Genomic DNA, 13744 nt, shown 5'->3' on the forward strand with positions numbered 1-13744 from the left:
TATTTGTTATCTTTATGTTTGGAAAGTAATTAGCCCTATCTGATTCTATCTAGGGCCACATAGGCACTCATAAAAAGGACACTGGACATGGCACACAGCACTTTGCCCACAAAAGTGTTGTGTGTCTATACACAACAAGAAATTAAGGGTGAAATACATTTCTTGTAAACACAAGGCTATTTTTCTGTACCCACGAGGGTAAAAACTTTTTTTTAAAAATGCTTATATTACAGAGAGGTTCATTTGTTTTTCTCTTTAAATTTTTTAAATAATTTAGGAAAAATATATACCAAAATAGTTTACATCATAGGATGTTTGAAACTATGAGAAAACCACAAGCATAGTCATCTTAAAGGATGGGAAAGTCATGAAATATAAGAGCAATATACTGCGTAGCTCATTTCCATTAAAGGTAATAGAGACAAGAAATATAGTGGAACACAGCAGTGTTTAGAAATCATGGCTTGGAGCAGAAGCAAAAGAACAGTCAAACGATTAACACTTCATAAACTGAGTGCACAGGTTTGTGTTTAGAACATTGTATCTGTATTTTCACTAATTCGTGCTGTGGAAGTATATAGAAGGTGGGCTTCTTTAAATAGAAAAAATGTTACGTTTCCAGCACCATACGGCGCTTTGTAAAACAGCAAATTTAATGACAGTCTTGTAGACCTCCTTTTAAGAACAAATCCAATCTCTGTTATACTGGAAGTCAACAATGGCAAGAGGTTTTTATTACTAATTTTTTTTTACTGATGAAGATGACAAATGCTAACAGAATTATTTATATTGTTTAGAGAACACAGCATTATCTTGCTTGTGAACATTCTTCCAACAGCAGATTTTTCTGTACTTGATGTGCTGGAGCTCTCCGCCTACATCATGCTATGAAAAGCACTGTGCACTAGTGATCTATAATTAACCATTGGGTGAACAAACTGTATGCTAATCAGGAATGTAGTCATCTCTGCAGTTATGTAATCAGTGGGTCCCATCCATTCCTTGGAAGCTCAGACAACTGATAAACTTTCAGAACCAAGCCTTCAACAAAATATATTTGCACTCAAAATATAATACTGGTACACTCCTCTTCTCCTCCCCCTTTCTGTTTTCTTTTTCTCCTCACTGCTTTTCTCTTTCTCTCTTTACTTTCTTAAAAGAAAAATCAGGAACCAACAAAGTTTTCTACTTTTTGATCAATGCACATCTGTGTTGATACTGTCATAATAATACCTGACACCTTTTACACTAAAATTATTGATACTGTTTTTGATGATATGTGTCGGACGGTACGCAATATGTTTGTGCTTCTCCTATGCTCTGTAATATGCACTTTACTGGTTTAATGTCATATGTTAGCATTTATTTTTTCTGTATTGTATCTTATTGTTGGCTGCTTCTAAAACAAACATAAATATATATATATTTCTGCCCATTTAGTATATGCTGAACTCTGTGTAAACTCTGGTCTCTGCATGACACTTGTGGTTCATGTATCACCGTTACTGCCAAGAACGGACAGTAGTGCCAAAACTTTCAAGTTCAGACTGTGATTTTATTTTTATTTTTTTGGAAAGGTTAAAATCTGATTCATGGAGTAATGATAGTTCTAATAATCTGAAGCATGAGACCCATAACTGTTTGATAATTAGGGGATGGCTGAAGTATTAGATTTGTGGGGCCATTCCAAAAGTCTCAAGTCAACTAGCACTGAAAAAAAAAGTCTAAAAATTAGAAAAAAACCCTAAAATCTGCAATGACTACCTGCCTACTGGACCAGCAGGGCTGAAATGGGAACATAAATTGCATGAATAAACATTCAACCATGTCCATTTATTATAAACAGTTTGTTATTATACCCTTAAAATGTGTATATAAACACTAGGCATATATCTATTACCTCTTTATCTGAAGCAGGTTCATCTTCTGAGCTGGAGGACAGAATGCTCAAATCTTCACTAATTTGTGAAGAGGGGACATGTGCACAGGTGGCATCTTCAGATAAGTCACTAGTAGACTGGAATGGCACACAAACCCCTCCTTCTTCAACTGGTTGCAGACCATTGTCTGCGGTGTTTACAGACACCAAGCATCTGTCATTTACTTCTGACAGCTTATCACATGCACATGGCCCTTCAGTTGTAAGCTCTAGGTGAGCGTTCTCCTGATGAGGAAGAAGTACATTTTGTGCTTCTGTCACATCTTCAGAATCACACAGATTTTTCTCATTTTGAGTTCTGCAACTGGCATCCTGCAAGGAACGTTCATCCAGTTGTACAAAGTCATTATTTTGTGAATCTGCATAATGTATAGGGGACATGGAGTCAGGGGTACTTTCAGATGCTGTACTGTACTCGGAGCAGTCTTCAAGGGATGCATGAAGATCGGAGCAGGGCACACTGACCTGATGCTCTGTAACAGATAATTGCAACTCCTGGGAAGTGTGGCCAAGTGATTCTTCAACATCTTCACAACTTTTTAAGGAATTATCACCTGAAGCCTGATCAGAGGCACTTAAAGGTTCAGTATAGATATCACATACACCTGCCTGTTCCAAAGAACAAGAATCTGTGTTTAGATTACCATGACACATTAATGTTTCAGAATTCTCATCTTTAACTGACATTTCAGAAACGGAATCATGGGATATTAAGGCAGATGAGTTTTCCGTAAAAAGAACAATTTGTGACTTGTTTATGTCACTAGGCAGACAACCTGAACCTTCACATGCTGGACTGTTTGTGTGCTTAAAATCCATTTGAGCTTCCACCAAGCCAGGTTCCAAGGGAAAATCTTTGGCTGTCTCTGCTGTACCTGAATATTCCCGATTTTTTGCCTCTGAACAAGTGGTCGCAAGAATAGCTAAGTCCTCAGCAAGTGACATATCTAGTACTGTAACACTGATCTCTTTACTTGCAATACCGATGTCAACAGGTAAGTTGGGATCTGTACAATTTTCACAAACCGATTCATCAAAAATTCTGCTTGTTACATTATCATTCTGTAATTCCTGCAGTTCTCCTTCAGATGAGAAAGTCTGCATACTGCGTATACAAATTTCATTTGTTGCTACATCTGAAAATGTATTATTCCTTTCAATGCTAAAGATAGCCATTTCTCCTCCATCTGAAACATCATCACAAGAATCGGCGGAGATAAAATCAGTGCTCTGAAACGATGCTTCACATGTCCAAGATTCATCTGGCTGCTCAGAACTGCCCAAACATGAATCCCTTTCTGTGTCCCCAACAGGTGAGTGAGAATCAGTGTAATAAACATGTAAGAGGGGCTCTGATAAATCCTCCTTCCCTCCTTTTGAATTGAGGTTAATTGCATCTTGTGATTGTAACTCTGTCCGTTCTGAAGCTTCAATGCTCAGTTTACTAACAAGGAAACCAATGTCATTATGTTGACGAGAAGGTGACGTGTCCACCAGGGATGTAAAATGGTCTGGTAAACTCAAACCAATATTTGTGCCACCTTGCAATGTGTTGGTAGACACTGCTTCCTGTGAACTGGTGACAGAACACTGCTCTGATACATTAGCTGAATAACTGTTTACTTCTGCCTCTTTACAATCTGTTAGCAGGTTCTGTGTATTTGTGTCAGGAATTTCAGCTACAATGGAAACACTCTCACTGACACATTCAGCTTCTGACTGATGGTGGCTGTTTAGAACAAAGGTCATGCATTTCTCCTCAGGTAATGGAGAAGTGTTCTCTTCTACTCTGTTTAACTCTGGACTATCCTTGCCCTGAGCAGTTTTGTGCAAATTATTGTGTGTTATATGTGGTACATTCTGAGAACTGACTGTGTCTTCTTTCAGGCCTGAAAGTGCATCCTGAAGCTCAGAAGATGCATCATCCTCTGTCTGACACTGTTGCTCCAGCTCCAAGAACAACTGGTCTGAGTCCGAGTCTGAATCACTGTAGCTGCCTAGTTTATGGTGACGCCGCCTTGCCATGTTTGCAGCACTAACAGCTGAGTAGCAGCTGTAATCCTGGTTGTATTCTTCTGAAATAGGCCAGTGACTAGACTCTGAAGATAGTTTATCATCGGGAAAGAAAGGGAGTGAGTCAATATTGCTAGTCAAGCCTTTTATATCTGGGAAAGGGTTATCAGAAATGATGGGGCTCATTTCCCTCCCTTTCATGGACAACATGTTGCTGTCACCGTCTGTCACCACAGCAGAACAAGCACCTTCAGGCTGTGTATCTTCCCACTCTTCTTCCGCTTCCAACAGGATTTTCAGTTCATCCTCCTCAAACTTCAGTTCTGATTCAGTCTTCTCTCTCAGATTTGGCACAATGAGAAAATCTGACGATTCATCCAACACCTCATCGCTTAAACATGGAGATAAAGGCAGAGTTTCAATGATACATTCCTCATAGAGCATTTCAGTGGCTTTATGATGACCATCACTCACACTTCCCTTGATAAGGCTCTTTAGTGCCCTTGGCCAGGTGGCACTGGGAAAGCTATGTCCAGGTTTAGTGCGTGTGCATAGACTAGTTGTATTTTCTTGTGCTAGTAACGGATCATTTTCATACTCACTGTCATTGTAATAATCAAAACTCTGAACATGCTGGCATCGTGAGTCTGCAGGATGTTCCAGGCCCTGGTTTGCAGACACTGCAGATGAGAGTGCAGGGATCCTGTTCTGGTCAGATGTGGATGACACAGATCCGCTTTGTTCATGAGAAGAGTGTTTGGCACTGTCAGGCAGCAACTGACTAAACTCTGTTTTGTCATGCAGGGAATGGTTTGATGTGCCAGCCTCAGATACTTCACTTAGAGATGCTTCTATACGTTCTGAGAAGTCAGGAAAGTTTGGAGGCATGAATGCTTTCCAAGACCTGCGATTCACATTCTCCTTGCGGTCGGGATTTGGCCTTCGACGCGGCGGCACAGGTGCAGACTTCAGAGTATCGTTGCTCAGCTTAAGTGCATCAAAAATGACCCTCTCGTCTAACTTTTTTGTATCCAGAGATTTAGCATCTGAAGCATTAGATGTTCCCAGGGTACCGTTACTTGATAAAGTGCCTATTTCTGTTCTGTCCATGGTAGTCTTTGAGGGCTGATTAAGCTTACAGCCCTGGTCAATCTGTTCATTTATCCTCATTGTGTCGTAGATAGACCTCTGAGGAACATAGCAGTCTTCAATATACCCATCCTCCTCCTCGCCTTTTCCCAAACATGATGGGTTTTGGCGCAAACAGTCTGGGCGACTTAATGGTTTCCCCATGGTATGCACCCAGTCTTTATCAGAGTATCCGTCCTAAAATTATATCCATAAAATACATTCACTGATAGTCAAGATTTAATAATCCCCGGTGGCAGCATATCCACATGTACATAGATATGAATGCATATAAAAAAAGAAGGTAAAAGAAATCCAAAAAGCCAATGATAAAAGCCTCAAATGATCACCATTTCCTCCAATGGATGTAGTGAGGGAGCCTGGAATCTACATCCTGATCTGCACACTCCCAGCACTGGTCCAGCAGGGATGGGGGTGTTATGATTTGAAATGAGCCTGTGAGCGGATATTCCTGGAAGTTCACAGACAGGAAGTTCTTTAATAGGGGTAACCTCGGCAGCTTCCTGTGATCGGCACATCATGGCATTGTGTCCTATAGGTCCTCTCAGTCACCCAGAGCCTGGCAGATGTAGGCAGCACACAAGGGATGAGTGCGAACAATTGCACACTTTCTCGCTGGCTCTTTGTGCATGGCAAGGCGGTCGGGGCCGTCTGGCCTTACACACGGCTATGGAACGGATCTCCTCTGCCCTCCATCACCACCAACTCGGGCTGGCCGCATCGGGCTTTGTCTGTGCAGAGTAGCCCTGCTGCCAGTCGGTGCTCGCCGGTAGCCGCCAATGTCCTCCTGGCCGTGATCGGCTCTCTCCAGACACAAGAAGAAAAAACTTCAGCGAACAAAGAGCTGAGCAATATATGCCTGCCGGAGACACGGAGAGGATGGCAGCCTTCCTGAGATGGCGATCCAGCACTTAGATGTCGGGGATCCGTGCACGGCGCTGGAAGAATAAAGTCTGCAGGAATCGGGATGAGAAGAGCCACCCCCTCCCGTGCCGGGCCCCGCCCCCACCACCGAGTACCGCCTTCCGGGCTGGCACCGCCTAGGATACCGACAATCGCCGCCTCTGGCTGGCACCAGCCTGACCGTCATACGTGGGGATGGCAGACGGAGCCTAATGCCCCCGGCCGGGGGTAAGGAGGATGGCACAGCTGTGACAGGGCAAAGCAGCAGGTGTCAGCTGTGTGACAAGGGAAGGCATCGTGCCCATTGTGCTGCAACAACACACTTCCCAAAACTGGAGCCATGGGCGGGGTGCAAGTATGGCAAAGGGGAGCCAGCAGAGAAAGTGTGACACAATGCTGAGATGTGTGCACATACATGCAGCTGTAATACCAGCAATCACTAGCCAGAGAAAAGCCAGAGCTCCCATTCCTGGGCTGCTACATACACAGGAATGCCTGGAATCCTCCATCAGCCCACACACTATTCTTACAACAAACCATCACCCTGCTAGACATCCATCACACAGCAAACACTGGGCAAGGACCCAATGCTGGCACCGAGCTGCCCAACAATCTCAGTTATACATGTAAGGTGGCATCTGAACCCAACCCTGTATTATATCTCACCCTGCCAGATCCTAGATTTAACAGCAGCAATAGTTTTATTTTCCAAACCTTTTCCCTTTATGTTCACCTGGTAATCCTGCCAGGACAAACTCCCTGTGCTAGGCTGCCAATCCCCCAATATTACACAGGGTGAGGTGTTGTGTAGTTCACAGAAGAGCTGGAACAACTGATAACATAGTTTATACATTGAATTACAAAGCCTGCACACACTACTAGATGCAACAGGTATTTCTGTACCTGCAGGAAAACCATTGCTGCCCTCACATTTAAGGACTGCCGCAATATACAAAAGTTTGTTCTTGGGTTTATATCCTTACTTGCCATGTTGTCACACAACAAAAAAAATTAAAAGAAATATTAATAATGGAGAAATATTCTATATATATATATATATATATATATATATATATATATATATATATATATATATATATATATATATATATAAACATATAATTAATTCAAGAACACCATTATTATTAAACAGGATTTATATAGCGCCAACATATTAGGCAGCGCTGTACAATAAATAGGGAACACTACCCTCAGAACTTGGTGTAATGAAAGCACACATAAGATTAGGTTACTATACATGGAATCTGTCCATAATTTGTGTGGCCAGCTTTTTTCCCTGGGAATGCTCCACAGATTTCTATGGAGCTGACAGCTAATAATTTCTTGCTGCAGAGCACACGTGGGAGTGTGCCAGATTGGCAGCATGCGGGGAGAGGTCTATGGATCGAGGAAAGTGTAATGTATATAATTACACTCCTTGTGCCCCAATTCAGGGATCCAACACTATGCCCTATTCCTGAAGGTTCATTCCTTTGTTTCCTATCAATACTCTTATGTGCTAACACTAAAATCAGTCACCCAAAACTGTCATGGTTCTCTCTTTTGTAAACTACTTGACACATTCATCCACAATATATTAGGGATGAAAAAGCTAGGATGTGTGTTATTCACAGCATTACCAGGTAAAAATAAGGGGGAGGGGGGGGGGGCATAAAAATGAAAACTAATGCAAACTACTACATATAAAGACTGATTTCTTGAAATATATTACATTTTATACACATAAGAACTGCAAGGCACAGAAAATGATCTGTTACAGCCCAGATAGCAGCAAGTGTTTATATCCAAAACCATTGGCAGAAGACAGCGGCTATAACAGTAGCTGGGACTCTGTAGTTCACTGCCGTCTTCTACCAATTGTTTGTATTAAACAAATTCCTGTCATCTGGACTTGGCTGTAAGGGCCTGTTTGCTATACATGGGAGGTACACTGGAGCTGGGAAAGATGGAGGTGTGTGCCTAGTGCTAGAGAAAAGAGGTGTGCTAGTTTCCCCCAAGCAGAACCAGATTTATGTGTTAGTTTTCTTAAAACTAAATGTAACAAGATAAGTATCTTTTATAAGAATTGTCTGCATTACCATATTATATATATATATATATATATATACACACTTTGTTTTGTTTAAAGCACTTTCTTTTTTCTTGTGCAGGTTTTAAGCAGACTGCTGAGAAAGAATGAGGATGGTTCAAATGGAATCAAATAAAACCATGGTATAAAATGTGTTACAAATCAGTTACATAACAAAAGGGATAATCTGCCAAACACGTTTCCTTCAGACATTTTTAATATATTGCTAGTTATCCTAACGCTAGTTCAAAGAAAACAGTCCGTGATCTTATTTTTTCAATTACAGCCCATTAATCATATAAGCTCAGAGATAAGTGTGCATATTTATAAGATGGCAGAGGACCACAGATGTGCACTTATGGTGGATTACTTTGGGAGGCCAGCAATAATCCTTCTATATTTTCCAATACATCTTACCATTTCACAAAGGCTAGACAACCCATCTAACAAGTTCTTATTTTCAATCCACTGTCTGGACTGGCAATTTAACAATATTCCAAAGTATTTAAATACATGGAAGTAATAATTTGATGCCCATGTTCAGAGCAATTTGGGGTGGCTTCAATGTTGAGCACAAATGTCAAACTTTTGTCTGATTCATTTTTTATTGTCATTACCACCCTTCCTAGTACTCAGATTCCTAACATATCTTGTCTGAATATTTCCAGGAACAGAACCTTTGGGCATGACAGCAGCCTATCATAGGCATGGACTACATGGTAAGTTATAAACAGCACTGCCACAGTTGCTTGGCTCCATACAAACTGACAGCTGTGTGGAGCTGGGTGTGTCTGGAATCCAGACTGGGATACTGAAGCAATGAACATGCACCAGATACACAAGCATCTTCCTGTATACATCTCTCCCCCTATACATATATGTGATCCACAACACAACATGCTAGTACTTGCTACATATAGACAGGAATCATTGCACTTTAACCTTGGCATAGTGAGGAAGCAGTGACCACATAGTATGTGTTTTGACCTGCACATAAAGTGCATTAGTGCATGGTCACTGACTAGGTCTGGCAATATGTTTGCCATTTTTGTTTTTCTGATGGGTCCAGCAAGACATGGAGAAGAGGGCTGCCCAATGGTAAATGTATTTCTTCATCTCAATCTACCTCCAGGCCTGAAGAATACCTGTGGATGTAATATGCTATGAACTGTTCGGTATACAGGGTTTTATATCAGATCTGTCATCCATTAGTTATGTTAGATTTAAAAATAGATATAAGCTTGTAAAGTATTAACTTTTGTCAACAACTGGTGGCTCCTTGTTTACATATGAATGGAGACTAATAGCGTTTCTATAGTAACAATTCTCTACTTAAAAATTCTTTTAAAGTTGAAGATTGTGGACACTGAGGTGAGTGTTCCTTGCATGGCAACCCTACCTATGGTTGTTTCAGCAAAGGTCTGAGTCATTTTGTGAGTCAGAAAGCCAGGTTGTAACAGTAGGATACGCTTCCACATAAGGACAAAGAGGGAAAGGAATAAAAACTGACACCATCCCCTGCTATTATACCGTTACCATCTATTTTATACAAGCTAGTTTACTGGGGAAATATGCTGAACAATCCAGAAGTGCTTTAAAAGCTACTTTCATTAACATTCCCAGGAGTTGTTGCTATTGTGTTAGATCTAACCTAACCTAGATTTCTTGACCACAGGCAGCCTGTAAAAGGAAGGGTTCGAATTCAGATGTATTCGATAGATGAACAACTTTCCCTCTGTGTGAAAGAAACTAGAGCTGCAGCAAGGCTGGCTCACCAGGAGGCAAGAATTGGGTGACTGCTTACTGACATGGCAAGAGAATCAGCAGCCACAGCTATCCACAAATAGATGGCTAGGAGTGAACAGCATGAAAGCTTCTTACAGACACTTACAGACTATATCCCACATGTGTTGAATGAAAACAGCATAATATGCCTTTATCAGCCAGTTACCACTTCTAAATTAGGAAAGGTCCACGGTAAAATAAAGTCATATGGATGCGTAAGGTGGCTCATATTATGCAGGTGGTATTTGGGCCAGATCTGCATAGCAAACATGTTAGTGTGTCCTAAACCATTGACTCAATGCCCTTAGTGACCTGACATTTTGTGGGGGTTCACCATGCACTAAAAATCATCCCAAATCCAGAGGACCTAGGTTACGTTTCAGCAAACAAGCAAATGGACAGAAACAAATTTCTCACTTAACCACTAAGGTTCCTGGGAAATGAGCTGGTTAAATGACAATATGTACTATCTACAACAAACCCAGGACAGATACTGAAGATGACATAAAATGTCTAAAACACACATACATACTTTACTTAGTATCTACTATTTTTCTATATTTCATTACCGGCATTACCGGACTTCTAGCTCAAAAGTCTAAGCTCTAAAACATCTGCTTTTCAATACTTGAGCTTGTGCATAGCCCTAACTTGAGTGAAGCTATCATAACCCTATTACCCCTGAGATTCATTTTGGAAGGAAGTCACCTCCTGTTTGTGATTTTAAAATTAAACTGAGACTATCACACACACAGAAAAATAAAAGTTGCTATCTGGGGTCAAGTGCAGGTACCTTCAGATCCCATACCTTCAAATAAATTCTTGGTAATGTTTACCCACTCCCCGCTGCACCCCACACATTCCTACTGACCCATCACTATGTTCCCCTGCCTCACCAATCAATAGGAATGTACATAAGGCCGGGTAGAGCAGGCAAGTTAGGACACTTCAACCAGAAAATGTTGGAACCTTAACCAGAATGGTGGTGGGTACAGCTCCTGGTGCCTGTACTTTACACTTTATAGCAGCTAGAGTCACTTCATTCGTTTCCATAGTACACCAGGGATGTGACAGATTTTTCCAAATATCATTAAGTTCATTGTAGAGTAAACTTGTCAGGTACGAAATACGGGACTACAATTACTGACAAGCAAATTCTTGCTGCCTGGTTGTCATGCACAGAATTCAGTGCTTTGCTGGTCAGTTATTTAGAAAATGAAAGCATGTTTCTTATATGACAGCAGTGAATCAATTGTATTAAAAAAATGGTTTATGTTACATTATTAGGGAAATTTCCTCTTACTTCCTGTCTGACAGAAGGAAAGTTACATCTGCAATGGTAAATAGAACAGCAAAATAGGACTGTTGGGCTACAAATCTTCTGCCTAGTACACTAAACCAGTGTTTTATTTTCTGCAGTGACCTTGCTGAAGATTTCTAACAACTTCTTGTTAGTGTTTAGCATTTATTTCTAAATAACAATCTATATGCTAGAAGCAGCTTGTGCTTTAAATCTCAGTTTGCGTTATTATTCTGAACGTACTATGTGTTATGTGCCCTCTCTTAGATGATTCATGGTTATAGCTATACTTCATCACTACTGTACACTGACTGGTGTTCAGGAAAACGTTAAGTGTGATGTATTGTGTGTGGACCTGTCTGTCAGGGGACACTATAGTTTCCTCTAAGAAAATAACAAGTCACAGCTTCCTGGCACCATGAATACACACATATCCATGGAGATTCACCTAAACATCTCTTGGTGTCCAAGTCTGTTTTCTGGCACAGCTTGACTTCTATGTAATCCGTGTAGAATCACATTCTTTTCCTGCTATTGTCTCCATTTCCTATGAGCTCAGACTCTGCCCTCCCTAACTTCCAAAATGTAGGCATGAACTAGGAAATGATCCTTAACCAAGCACTACAAACACAAAGCAAGTTTACAAGCACGCATTGGAAAACAACTTCTAAGGCTGTAACAGCAGGACAGCAATGTGGCTATAGACGTGATCAAACCACCTTCCTGATACTTGTTAGAGCACAGAGGTTTAGGAAAGAAAATGCAAAGTTTTGCAAATGTCCCAAGTACAAATGCACATGGTAGCTAGAAAAAAAAGAAAGTGGTCTAGGCAAGTGCTAAAAGAACTTTTTTTTCTTTTTTCTTGGAAATGGGGAATATGAGATGTTGATCGTCAAGTGTATAACCTGTTCAATATGTGTCTTGAAAGTAGTTATTAGGTGGAGTCTACATTGTCCCCAATACTGTCGGTATTTGAGCTGAAGCTGACTACATCAATGAGTGGATCATAGATAGCCAAATGCTTTGAGGAAATCAAGCCTCTGCCCATCCCTGAACCAGCCAGGACCTGCCACAATCTGAAGTCTTAAGACTTGTAAATGTGATGCATTCATAGTTAACACTTTGCTGTCCTTTCTCAATTTAAAAGGAAATGACTGAACAAAGCTTTTCGTTGATATCTATATCTGATCATTTCAAAAGAATTGGGACAAGGGCAACTAAAGACTGGGAAAAAGTGCTATTGTAATGCTAAGAATGAAAATAGGATTGTCAGAGGATCATCACAACAAATTAGGTTAATTGGCAATAGTTCAGTAACTTGAATGAGTATACAAAAAAAACCTTGTAAAGATGGGGAGGGTTACAGCATTGTGTAAAGACTGTGTGGGAAAGAAATAGGAAAATGTAAGAATAACAGAAAAGGGTGATTTCATCATATGTAGTACAAAGAATCATTAAGGGATTCAGATATGTCTCAGCACAGAGAGGACAAGGCCAAATCTAATACTGCAATATCTTAAGGCTCCCAGGTGAAACTGCATTATAAACAGATTCTGCAGGTAATATCACTGTATAGACTTATGAACATTTCTAAACAAAGTTGGCATGGCCCACTAGGCCATTGACTCCAATAGCAACACAGTTTTGATACCTCTAAGGCCTTTATTTTTAATTTACCAATTATGCATTTTCTAAATTGATTTAAAGCAAGAAACAAACAAGGCATATGCCACTGTCAATGCAAGAGAGTAATTGGTGTTAAATTAAAGAATTTGCTTGACTACTCCTGGGCACTCATTTTCATTCACTTTGTGACCGGGTGTTAGACTGCCCTGAGATGCTGCATGATGCATCCCAAAAACTACACTGCAGCCAAAGCGTGTGCAAAAAAGAATTTGAATGGCTGACACCAGTGAAACAAAACTGTCTGCAGTCAAAAAAATGGCCATCTGAACATTGTCTAAAACATAAACATAAAACAAAACTAAATCAAACAAACATGAGGTTACATTTATTATTTTTATCAAGACATTTACCAAGGAAAAGTACATTTTAAAAACTACAAAAACCAAAGATCAAAATGATCAAATGTACCCAAATTTGCTTACATTTAGAAATAACCTGCCTACAATCTCCCTACAGTTCTGTTTAAGTGAAATTATGTTTTGTTTTTGTTTGTTGTGTTTTTATTTGACAGGAAAGCCCCAAAAAATACAATTAAATACAAAATATAAACATGTAAAATTTTGGATTTACCAAATATTTATATTTTCAGGTATATAGTATTTACATTTTTGTTTTCCAGTCTTGGGCATAATAAAGACAGAAAATATGTACAAATTTACCATATGGTTTCTGAACCCTCCTAGGGGTATTTCAGAGTGTGACTCACGGTGGATTTTACATGCTAAAAGCGGTAATCCTGAATCACACTCGGGGTTGCTAAAAACATTAAAAAGAAGAAAAAAATGTTACCCTGTTCTGTTGGCGTCCCCCGGCGTCCTGCTGGTCCCTGCAGGTCCTCGGGACACGTCTTCCCGCGGGAAATTCAAATAATTTTGTATTG

General features: G+C 40.3%; 1 protein-coding gene and 1 long non-coding RNA gene across 16 annotated transcripts in view; one reads left to right on the forward strand and one right to left on the reverse strand.

The window, feature by feature from the left end:
- Positions 1-13744, reverse strand: part of MACF1 (microtubule actin crosslinking factor 1) — a 150401-nt gene that overhangs the window by 40009 nt on the left and 96648 nt on the right. The gene's annotated exons all lie outside the window — the stretch shown is intronic.
- LOC140335346 (uncharacterized) lies at positions 5822-8822 on the forward strand. The gene is made up of 3 exons (XR_011921685.1): positions 5822-6630; positions 8176-8236; positions 8762-8822. It is a non-coding gene; the product is annotated as an uncharacterized lncRNA (long non-coding RNA).

This window comes from Pyxicephalus adspersus, chromosome 1, assembly GCF_032062135.1.
Source record: "Pyxicephalus adspersus chromosome 1, UCB_Pads_2.0, whole genome shotgun sequence".
Taxonomy (NCBI): Eukaryota; Metazoa; Chordata; class Amphibia; order Anura; family Pyxicephalidae; genus Pyxicephalus; species Pyxicephalus adspersus.